Genomic DNA, 12,880 nt, shown 5'->3' on the forward strand with positions numbered 1-12,880 from the left:
ACACCACGACACCGCATAACACTATACTACACGCTGCTATGATTCGCATTGCAACCACAATGGTTGCCAAATCAGCCACAATGAAAAAGGTACTGTTTACACGACTGTCGACCTACTCGGCTGACTCACTCCAACGCCGTCTGCAGGAACTGTTGGTTTCTGTATTTTAGGAGTGTAACTCCCTTACTCTGACTAGGAAGAAGGGTACCTACCTCCACCAACTAGAGACCCCCATTTCCAACAGAGAACCACTAAAGTCACTACACAAACCACTAAAGTCACTACATAAACCTCAGCTCAACCCCCTTTTAATTCCTGGGCACTGCCCAAATGGTCATCCTGCTAGAGGAACAGAAAAAATCCCTGCACTCTAGTCTGGTCACTTGTTCTGTGAGACATTTTCATTCCTCATTTGTTGATGAATTGCCTTGGTTGAGAACTCAGAGGGCTGCAGCTGGAAGCTATTGCAAATTAGCCGTCAGATGTTTTGGATGGGGAAAAGGTAACCTTTCTAAAAGTACATTATCCTTAATATTTACTATAAATTTAACTTTACCAATGAATTGAACAATTGAGAAATATTACAAAGAGCACACAAATGTAGTTTCTTTTTTTTATTTTATTTTTATTGGAGTTCATGGTGCAATAAGGAAATACATAAATACATTACCATAAGCAAGGTTTAAGAACATCTGATACATATATGAGCAATTAAATAACACAATATTGTTATGTGGAGGTAAAAGATTGTATAAAAATCAATCAATAAATATAACAATACAGTGCATTTCAAATTCTTATTCTATCGTCCATCCATTTCTTAACCGGGGCCCATAATCGTCTTCCCATTTCTCTTTTTTTAGCGCCTTTAAATTCATAAAGGCTAGACTCAATATTGTAAATAGCTAAGAATCTAGAGATCCACATCTGAAAAGACGGGGCTGTTACATCCTTCCAACCGGCCAAAATAATAATTCTGAGTACGGCAACCGACATAAAAACCAAAGCAGCCTCGTCATCTGTTAAAACCAGTTAAGAATCTGAGCTAAATAACATTAGTGTTGGGGATAGATCGATCTTATGACCTAGCAGCCCCTCCCAGAATTTTGTTATTCCATCCAGGACGGGGGTCAATCGTTCACAAGTAAAGAACATATGTAGTAGGTCAGCTTGTCACTTAAAGAATGTAGAAACTGCCTTCTTCCTCCCATGCTTGAGGTAATGAATAAGGCTATTATCCAGGGCTCTTTTCCACCAGTATGGAAGAAGGCTAGTGTGAAGCCTCTCCTCAAGAAGCCGTCCCTCGATCCGGCCCTTTTGAAAAACATCCGGCCGATCTCCCTCCTGCCTGCCCCCGCCAAGATGTTTGAGGCGCATCTTTATTTGCATTTATCTTCTTTCCTTGAGTCATCCGGATACCTTGACAACACGCAACATGGCTTTAGAAAACACCATAGTACCGAGTCCGCCCTCATCTATGTAGTCGATAATATCCGACGCAAAGTGGACTCTGGCCTTACCACGGTTTTGGTTCTGTTGGACCTCACGGCCGCGTTTGACACCCTATCCCCGGCCATTCTTACATCTCGGCTTAGGGAAGCTGGTGTCACGGGGTCGGCCCTGAGTTTACTCAACTCCTTTCTGCTGGAAAGAGAACAGAAAGTGATGCTTGGGAACCACCTCTCCCCTGCTAAGTCTCTGCAATGTGGGGTGCCACAAGGGTCGGCGTTAAGTCCGACCCTGTTTAACACCTATGTGGCTCCCCTGGCAAGACTAGTAAGATCGCAGGGGATAGAGGTGGTGTCCTACGCAGATGACACCCAGATAATGGTGTCACTGGCTCACTCCTCCATCAGGTCATCGGCTGCCAGATTCAGGGTATGCATGCAGTATGTGGCAGACTGGATGACTATAAATTCCCTGAAGCTTAACGGCAAAAAGACGGAGGTGTTGATTTTTGGGAAGGACCAAGATGCTTGGTCTGGTGAGTGGTGGCCATCTTCGCTTGGCATCTGCCCCACCCCCTCCCAATCTGCCAGGAATCTGGGTGTAATATTTGACATCTCGCTCTCTATGACCCTTCAAGCCAACAGAACCGTGGCTACTTGCTGGGGAGTGATTAGAATACTCAATAAAATCCGAGGGTATCTTTCCCCCCAAGCTCGTAAACAGGTTGCAGTTGCCTTGGTAGGATCAAGGTTAGATTATTGCAATTCTCTTTATGCGGAAGCCAATAAAAGTCTTGTTCACCGACTGCAGATAGTGCAGAATGCGGCAGCTCAGTTTGTTCTGGCTCTCCCTAAATCCTCCTCCGCCACTGCAGCCAGGAAAGAACTCCATTGGCTTCCTGTCCACCACAGAATTTCTTTTAAAATTCTGTGCCTGGTTTACAGAGCTCTGGCAGAAGGCCCCTCGAGGGCCATTGGTTCCCTACACGAGACCTTCGTTCTTCGGGACTTTGTCAACTGGTTGTTCCTCGGGCTAAGTTAGCCAGATGGGGAGCCAGAGCTTTCTCTGTGGTTGCTCCGAAGCTTTGGAACTCTATCCCTATCCAAATAAAAACTCTTCCCTCAATTGAGACATTTAAAAAGGCTCTTAAAACCTGCCTTTTCAGGAGGGCATACCAATGAGAGAAGGTTGTAGAAGGATGGACATTGCTGCTGTATTTGATTTAGGCGCCTTGACGCCCGTTTCGGGCTAAGTTTGCGCACGAGAAGACCCGGTTCATTCATTCATTCATTCATTCATTCATTCATTCATTCATATCGCATCTTGGGCAGCAATCATCATTCTTGACACCCCAGGCAAATAATTTAGCCGGTGTATGGTATAGATTAAAGACTGTTTTAAAATGTTGTGCTCGTAAATTGGACGCACGAAAAATCTTTTTGTTCAAGATTAATGCTAGGTCCAAATCTACATCCGGGTTTCCCAATTTAATTGCCCAATCACTTTCTACTTTTCTTAAGATTTTGGGCAAAGTTATTTTAGAACGAATTTCAACCTGGGCGACAAACAATAACATTTTGTGTGAAGCCCAGTATGGGTTTCGTGCCGGGAGAGGCACAGAGGATCAGTGCCTTAATTTACTTCTTACCCTGGGTAAATACTCTGTGGCATCCAAGGGTATGGTATACTTGGCCTTTATGGATTTGTCCACAGCTTTTGACCTAGTAAATAGGTCAAAGCTGTGGACAATACTTTTGGAGTTGGGGTTAGACCAGGCACTGGTGCATTTTTTGGCACAATTGCATAGTGATTTGAGGGCAACTGTACGTATGTCACAAGAGGGAAATTACACTGCCTTTTTCAAATCAGGAAGAGGGGTGCGCCAAGGTTGCATTTTAGCACCAATCCTCTTCTCACTTTATATTAATTCTCTGGGCAAGACCCTGGAAAAGGCCTCCATTGATGTACCGCGCATGGGTGATTCTTTAATGCCTGTCCTACTTTATGCCGACGACTCGGTATTGTTGGCTAGGACCCCAAATGGTTTACAACTCCTTTTAAATTCTTTTGGGGCTTTTATGCAAGGCTTAGATCTAGCAGTCAATATTGAGAAATCCCACGTTATGGCTGTAGGTAGTCGCAAAAATGGCATGAAAACCCTTACCTGTAATGGTTCAGTTCTATCTAAAGTAAAAGTTTTTACCTACCTAGGTGTGGTGTTCGATGAGAACGGGACATGGGCTCCACAAATTAAAAGTAAGGCTGTGGCAGTAAAAAGATCGGCTGCCGCCATCCTAGGCTTTGCTAAAAGGTTGGGTGGTAAGCCACCTGAGGCTATACTAGCAATTTATAAGGCAAAAACACTGTCCATTGCAAGGTATGGTGCAATGATATGGGGTTATAAAAATCTGGACCATATCCAAAGGGAAGAAAATTTATTTTTGCGATCCCTTCTGGGCCTCCCAAAATCCACCCCAGCCTTTCCCGTACATTTGGAACTAGGGATAGGGTACATTGAGGACTCCTTGACCTTGGCCCCACTACTGTCATGGATTAGGATATGGCTTAATCCAGCTTTAATCTTAAACCATATGATTATTAGGGACTGCATGGGGAGAGAAAACGTGGTGAAGATCGGGTGGTTAAAATACATTAAAACTACAGCAGATTATTTAGGTCGCCCAGAGTTATATACATACCCTGAGAGCATTGTGAGAGAGGACATTGATTGGGTAAAGAAAAACTATATTGAGAAAAAGGTAGCAGAGCGAGAGGCTATCGAAATTGTAAAACCAACTGTTAGGGCCCATTACATGACGATTGCTTCACTATCTATGCAATCCTATTTAATGATAGTTAATAAACCTTTTCACAGGTGGGTCCTCACCAAATTTCGGTTCAATCAAGCACATTTTTTGTTAGGTGAATTTGAAAAATGGTGTAAGCCTCAGGAAAATGCTCCCTGCAAATGTGACCACTTCTCAGATCAGGACATATTACACTTCTTGTTTTTCTGTCCCTTCTATAAAGATGGAAGGGAAAGATATATTAAACCAATTTTGAGAGGTTTCGTGCAGGTTAAACCAGCCCTATTGTTCTTACAACTTATGGAAAATACAGTAGTAATGTACGGGGTAGCAAATTTTCTGACTATGTCTATCCGGTCAAAGCGAGCTAGACTAAAACCAAATAACTAACGCAACCTAAAAATGCCTGCACTGAATAAATGACCTTTGTTTATGTAACCCAGAGCTGTACAAATTATGAATGCTTGAGCGGCATATTTTGCACTTTACCCTAGGCGGCTAGCATTTCCCGTACCCAAAAACGTAACAATTTCCTAGTCTTTTGTACTGTTTTTCTTATAACCTGAATACCATTGTGATCATTGTAAATACGTTTGTAAAGATGATTTTTATATGAATTTGTCATGTGTAATTAACTTTTTAACCTTTTTAACTTTGTTTTAAAAAAAAAATTGTGTGTATGATTGAATATGGCCCTGTAGCATACTTTTATGATTTTAAAACAATCGAATAAAGTGTTTCTGACTTGACTTGACTACTTTTCCTACATCGTCCTGTAATCTGGACACCAACATGTTGTACATATCTTTAATCTTCCTACATCTTCTTCTCATACCTTCAACCACAGGAAAATCTGCAAGGGGTTTGAGCTTTGGTCTACAAGACTGTAAAATGCCGGAGATTTGGCCATATATAAGCCATTGATTTGAGGGGAGACCATATCTCCTTTGCATGTCCTCAAACCCGCTTATCCTATCTCCTACCTTTAGATCTCCAATAGTCTTAACCCCTAAATCCTTCCAGACTTGTAGTATCCCGTCATTGTTTAAATGAGGAAAAAGGCTAGAATTAACCAAGAGAAGAGAAGGGTTGACTTTAGAAATATGATAAAATTTTAAAATTGATTTCCAAACATACCATGCACTTAGCAGGACATTAAATCGTGCCTTTCTATAAAACCTATATTCCAGTTCGGTTAGCAGTAATCCCAAAGCTTTCTCCCCCATTAGTAATTGAAAGATGGAAGGGGGACCCTGGTTGTCTACAATAATCACATCAGCATCGGATTGAAACAGAATTGACATCTGGGTTAGGAGGCAGGTCCAATGATAAAGTCTCAAGTTCGGAAGTGCCATCCCACCCCTTTCCCACGGAAGAGACATAAGGGTCGTTGAGCGTCGAACCTTGCCGTACTGCCATATGAACTTGATAAAGACAGACTCTAGTTGCTTCAGAATTTTCTCCTCAATATATAGGGGAATGGCTCTGAAAAGATATAGCACCCTTGGAAACATCGCCATTTTTACTGCATTTACTCTCCCGACCAGCGAAAGATGAAGGGCATCCATCCTTTTCAGTTCTGCCTCTATGGATTTAATAAGGGGAGGATAGTTCTCTTCCACTATCTTACCCACTGTAGCATTTATCTTAACCCCTAAATATAAAGCAGAATCAACATACCTAGGGTCGGGTCTTGATATGTTTCTAGAGCAAATTATCTGGGCCTTACATTCATTCAGGAGATATCCAGAACCTTTACCAAAAAGATTAGCCATCTGTACCAGTTCTGGGAGTGCTTGCTGCGGGTCTGATCTGATAACCGCCAGGTCATCGGCATAGGCTAAAATCTTGTTTTCATAACTATTATAAATCACAGGGGATATTCTAGGGCTCTCTAGAATCTTCTGAATGAGCAGATCGATGTATAGAGCAAATAATATAGGGGAGCAGGGACAGCCCTGCCGGGTCCCTCTACTTATCTTAAACTTGTCTGTTTTCTCTCCCATTACCGTAATTGTCGCTTCTGGGTCAGTATACATAGCTTTAATAGCCCTAACAATATTTGGACCAAAACCCCTCCCAACCAAAATGTTCCAGAGGAAGCTCCACTCCATCCGGTCAAAAGCTTTTTCTGCGTCGAGCAGAATCATTGCCATCCCACCTCCCACGACTTCCTGGGCATCAAACAGGGTTATTGCTCTAGATATGTGATCTGTCGTACCACGCCCAGGGACAAAACCATGTTGCCATGGGGAGACAAGATCGCCTATGATCCTGCCCAACCTCTTCGCCCAAATCCTTGAATATAGCTTATTTTCTGCGTTTATTAAGGATATAGGTCGATATGACCCCGGTTTCTCTATTGGTTTGCCTTTCTTATGAAAGACTATAATGTTAGTTTCCTTCCATGAATCGGGGACCACCCCAGAGTATAATATTCCATTAAAAAGATCTACTAGAAGAGGAGCGATCTCTTTTTCAATAGCTTTATAAACCTCTGAGGGAAGCCCATCAGGGCCTGTTGCTTTCCCTGGCACTAATTTTTGCAGGGCAGATACGACTCCTCAGACGTAATATCTTTATCAAGTGCTTTTCTTGTTATATCATCCAAACACGGTCCTCTGTCAATACACCTGTCCTCTTGATCACTATTGAAAGGGTCCTTCTCATATAATTTCTGATAATATTTTTTAAATATCAATAAGATATCTTTTAGCTCTGTATATATTATCCCTTCCTCTTCTATACATGGAATCGCATTCTTTGTTTTTTCCTGTCTTATCCGGAGTGCAAGCGCTCTACCAGCTTGCTCACCTGTTTCATACCTTTTTACCTTCGAAGCTTGGTACTCCCCTATTGCTTGCTGTGTAACCTCCTTCTGCAGTGCCAACAGAGAACCCTGGCTAGCCTCAGTGTTGCTGCCAGTAGCGATATCCTTTATATGTTGTTCTTCCACCTCGACTAGTTTGACCATTAGTCTCTCTACTTCGCTTCTATCTTCCTTTCTAAGCCTGGCAGCACAGCTGATTGTTTCTCCTCTTAAAGCAGCTTTGAAAGCCTCCCATGTAGGAAGGTGGATATCTGACTATGGTTACCCCCAAACTTTTTGCCCGGTGTTTAGCTGGTTTTTGACATAGTTGGCCTGGGATCCTGCTATTCAGGGCCCCAGGCTGATTGCTCTCTCCTTAAAATGGACTCAATGCACTTTAGGTGCATTACGAATTGGAACTGGTTCACCTTATTGGCCCCTGTAACAGTGTACCCTAGGTACCCAGGGCATAGGTGTTTCCAAGGCCTACCAGGGGCTGCAGCATGTATTATGCCACCCCTGGCCTGGCCTCCATATTTGACACAACTGGCTGATCACTCAGCTGGGGTAAGTCGGTGTAATCGCCTCTTACTTAGGTACAGTATGCCTGTGCCTAACCCTAAACTGGACACATATGTTCCTATCAGCCACTCCTATGGAAGGCCTCATCAATCCTGGAGGCAGAGTGCTTGGAAATATGTGAGATGGTGCTCTAGCATGAGCTAAGCCTGTCTGCAGCTGTCGGGAACCACTCCCTAAGCTGTTCCGGGATATTGCCATACCATATACTCTTAAGTGCATTATAATCCTCGCGGTTAAATGCTATCTTTGGTTTGGCTTTATCAAAACATGTTGAGTAAGGTGTCATACGAATTGGAATACTATCCCCTCAACAGTTCTGTCGACGGGGATAGCATTCCACCCTTCTAGAGGGACACGACATGTGTGTAGCCTTAACCCCGGTTAAAGTTAACCAGAGCCTCAGCATCACAAAATGGATGCTGCCACCACAGACACGAGTCTGGCCTCCTGCTGCTGACCGAAACTCGGCAGATGGTGGCCTGGACAAAGGGTTTCCTGCCTTGGGAGGTGCGAGCACCACCCCAGACAGGGTTTTGTGTATTGGGTAGGACAGGGCTGAATAGAATCAGACATGCCCGGGGCACACAAGGTGTCCCCATGCATAGGCCAGTCCAAACCGGTCCTGGGACTTTCCAGACCCAGGCTTGGCGCGGAACTGGACAAAGGAAAGGGGGTGTAACCGCCCCCCTTCCTGGTTCCTCCCAGAGGAGGGACCTAGTAGGTGATCCACCCCACAGATTGGGAATAAGAGTGGGAGCAGTGCCATTGCACAGCAGATCATCCTGAATCAACTTGAAACTAAGAAGACGACTGGACTTCGACATTCTGCTGCAAAGAAGACTGAAGAAAATCTCCTTTTTGGCCTAGGAGTGGCCACCCTGTGAAAGCAGGTACCAACCAGCAACTCAACGTCTGCTTTGCCGCCGCCTCCCGCCGGAGCCCGAGCCCAGAGCCCGACAAGAACCAGACTCCCAGACCTCTCAGAGCCCGATCCACAGTCCCTGCAAAGAAGGGACCCGTGGAGGCACCGAGTGACGTGGGACCGGACCTCTTTGAAGACACTCGAAAAGCTGACTGCGCAGCTTCTGAGGTATCCTCGACAATGTGCTTTGGGGACTGAGAACCCCCATCACCGAGCAGCCCTTGTACCGAAGATCAGCCCTCCAGCATCTCCACGATCTGCGTGGGGCCCTTTTGCATTGTGCCACTCGATGCGCCATCCCGGCCACTAGCCACGTGGTCAGCAGCCATCTTGGCGACGAAACCGATGATTTACACAGTAGGTCTGGTTGCTCTAGACCTACCCAAGCTCCTGTACAAAGGAGCACCCGCTCTGACCTTGCTGGTCCGAGTGTTAAGCATCTTTCAACTTCTGCGTGGCTTGCATTAGCCAAGGCCTGTTTGCTCCGATCAAGTTGCCGACACCGCCAACAGCGAGAAGCCTGCGTGGGACAGCTCGTGACCGACGCCTGGACGTTCTCGACCCCCGGTGTCCACGTGGCTGCAGAGAGAAGCTACACAACAACGCCTGTTTGCACCCGACATCGCCTGGTTCCAATCTGGTTCCAAAGTAGTCACTGGCTAGTGACTTTGAACATTGTCCCCTCTGCTTTCAGGTCTTCACATCTTCAGATCCACCCTTGGATCCACCGGAACTCTTCACATCGAGCCGCCTGCAGCATCTTCAGCTCCAAGCACCATCGACCAGCGTGACGAAACCCGACACTACTTCGACCCTGTGCACCCGCTTCCTGTGGGTGAGGTAACTCAGCTCCGCCGGTGTTCCTACACTGGTACACATCTCAAGGGCCTGTGTCTTAAGTTTCAGCTCCGTAGGTCACTCGGAAGGTTCCTAACTTTCTAACTTTGTACTTTTTACGCACCATAGACTTTGCATTGGACAGTGCGTGCACTTTGAACACTGCACCCGAGTCCCGCGGGCCTTTCCCGACTTAGTCACTGCTAGTCTCGAATAGCTCCAGCGATTCCCAAGGCCCTAGACCTGTTCCCTTTCCTATTGGTATCTCTTATACCACTTTCTTAGTATATGGTTTAGGTGGCCCCTAGGGCTCATCCATATTGTGCAACTTTTGCGTATTTTAAACTGTCTTGTGATTTAACGCTTGTGCTTCTGTGCTCATAAAGAGTCCAGGGGATTTTATAGTTAATAAATCAATATATATTTTCAATATATATCTGTGTTGTGTCCCTTTCATTTGGTATTCAAGGGGGTTGTGTATGGTATTACAGCTGGCTTCACATGCCTTTCAGAGTTTAGCTTAAGACTGCTTTGTCCACGTTACCACTAGGATAACTGGTCTACAAGGTTGAATTACAACCATCATCATAAGGGTTTCTTGGCATGGTACAAAGTGATCACTAAGAATTAGTGAGCATTATATACCAGGCCAACTTCTCACATCCCAGACCGCATTTCGGGATGTACTATATCAGTTTGCCACAAAAAATTTGCCAGCCCATTTATTCAAATGATCCACAAATCTACTATCTGCTAACAGCCTTCTTTCAAAGGTCCAGTTTGTTTTAGGCCGTTCTAGCCCTCCCGTATCGTAATTCAACAGCAAAGGGTTATGATCTGAAATAACCCTTGGGAGTCTGCTTATCTTAACTTTTGCGGAAACAAAAAAGTAGTCCAATCTTGAATATCTCTGGGCTGGAATAGAAAAGTAAGTATAACCTAGATTTAAAGGTTCTTTTGTTCTCCATATATCCTGATGCCCATGAGAAGCTAACATAGATTGAACCGCTTTGAAGACTCTAGGTTTCCTTCCCTGATAAAATGTACCTATCCCCCATTCAGCTGAAATATTTAAGTCTCCCGTAAACACTAGAGGAGAGGGCCAATTTGCAAGCTCTATTTCTAGAAAATCATAGAGTTCGAGATCGTCTTCATTAGAACCATACACTGTACAAATAGTTAGCCCCAGCTAAGGGTGGGTGTAAAATCCGTTTCGCGGGCGAATTTGCGGATTTTCCATGATTTCGCGATCCGCGAATCTCGTGAAATCGCGGTAAAATCCGCTAATCAGCGGGGACAAATTTTCAGCCAAGCAAGGGTTACAGCAGCAGGTGCAAAAGTTGAACCTAATTTCTTTTTAACCTTTAACAAAAGGGTTACAAACAAATTAACTTCAACTTGGACACCTGCTGCTAATTGCTTCCTGGCGCCTCGTTGCCTACTTGCAACTATTCTCTGACCCTGCTCTGACCCTTGAAGCAGGGTCAGAGAATAGATACAAGTAGGCAACGAGGCACCTGTCCAAGGAATTAAACCTCATCAGGAAACACTTACAGATATAAAAAACAGGAAGAAGGGAGAGGATGGCAAATACACCCATTTTGAGTTGTCAGGAGGGGTTAAACTAAAAGAGACCTTTACAGCACAATTTTCATATGCATTTTGCTAAAAATAAAAAGCTGTATGTTCTGTAGGGGCAACTCAGGAATCTGGCCCTTCAGAGATCCGGCCTCTCTTTCTTTCTCTCGTTCTCTCTCTCCCTCTCTCTTTCCCTCTCTTTCTCTCTCTATCTATCTATCTATCTATCTACCTATCTATCTATCTATCTATCTCTCTCTCCCTCTCCCATAAACGACTGCATGGGTAACTTCGCTATGCAAAAGGCTCTCGAAGACGCAAAAAACCCAGCGAACATGCAAAAAACCCTGCGAACACGTAAAAACCCAAAAATCCGCAAATTCGCATAAATTCGCGACTTTTGCGGATCGCGAATTCGCAAATCCGCAAATTCGCGGATCACAAATTCGCAAAATTCGCCCATTCTTAGCCCCAGCGCCATCTCAACAATCACCTATCTGCCATTACTATCTACTTTCACCTTTTTCACTTTCCCTAAGCTTTTCCTTCCTAGAATGGCAAGCCCTCTGATTGTTGATGTTTGAGTTGTGCAGGCTAACAATTCAAACCCATTTATACAAAGCAAATTTCTCTTAGACCAAGGGAGGTGGGTCTCTTGTAAGCAGAGAAGATCTATTCTGTTATGTTTAACTAGATATGCTAATTTCTGCCTTTTCCTCCAGTCGTTCAATCCCCCCCACATTCATTGTACATATATTAATGCGTGTCATCACTGAGAGTGTTACAACCTGTATCAAAACTCTTTTCAAAAATCATTTCCCTTGCATGCCTCTGTTGACCTTTACCTATTCTGCACCATTCCTTCCTTTTTCCACTTTTTTTTTGCTTTCTTCTTACCCTCCCTTTTCCCTCCCTTCCCTCTTCCTTCCCCCCTCCCCTCTCACACCTCCTCCCCCCAACCAGTCCCTGAGGCATCCTGGGACCAAGGGGTCCCATGTATGGACAATCGAGTGATCCGTGTATCACCGCCTGCTTGATCGCCTGAGATCTTTTTGTGTCATAACCTTATAGCGTTTCAGATGGTTATCTTTCAATTTTTCCCCTTCTATTTTCTTAGTTCGGAAAGTTCATGCAAATAAGCTTCAGCAAGGATCTCGCTTGTAAAGTTCCTTGTCTTTCCTTTGTAGATTACTCTTAGGCGCGCTGGATTCAGCAAAAAAACGGTTGCTCCAATTTTCTCAAATGGGGCAAAAAGTTGTTTCAGCCTCCATCGGCGTTCAACCGTTGCGTGTGCAAAGTCAGGACGGACAAAAAAGTTATTTCCTTGAAATTCCTTCCTGCTCGTTGGTCTAGCCAGGTCGTAGATTGTTTCTCTTAAAAGAAAGTTTCCGAAGGAAACCAGAATGGCTCTTGGGTACTGTTTTTCTTTAATAGGGCTTTTGGGGAGTGTCAAAGGGAAGCGATGGGTCCGTTGTACTTCTTGTTCTAATTCCCACTTTGATAATTCTGGCATGGAAGACCTCAAAAGATTTACAATATAGCCCTTGACATCCTTTCCTTCTGCCCCTTCTGCGATTCCCAAGAAGCGGAGGTTGTTTCTTCTTCCCCGATTTTCAAGGTCCTCCACCTTTGTCATTTAGTCTTCGATAGTAGCTGATTGAGATTTTTCTTTAGCCTGGAGTTTGCTAACATCTGCTTCCAGATTTTCAGTACGGCTCTCCACCGAGGCCATCCTATCGACTATTTCCATACAGGTGTTATCTACCTTCTGGATAGCACCTCGGAGTTGATGAATCGCGTCATGATTCCTTTGACTATCTGTTTTAACGTCCAGATGAAAATCCTTTATGGTCTTCAGGACATCACTCAGTGATGGTTCTAGAGAGCTACCTAGTT

Source organism: Lissotriton vulgaris, chromosome 7 (assembly GCF_964263255.1).
Source record: "Lissotriton vulgaris chromosome 7, aLisVul1.2, whole genome shotgun sequence".
NCBI classification, from domain to species: Eukaryota; Metazoa; Chordata; class Amphibia; order Caudata; family Salamandridae; genus Lissotriton; species Lissotriton vulgaris.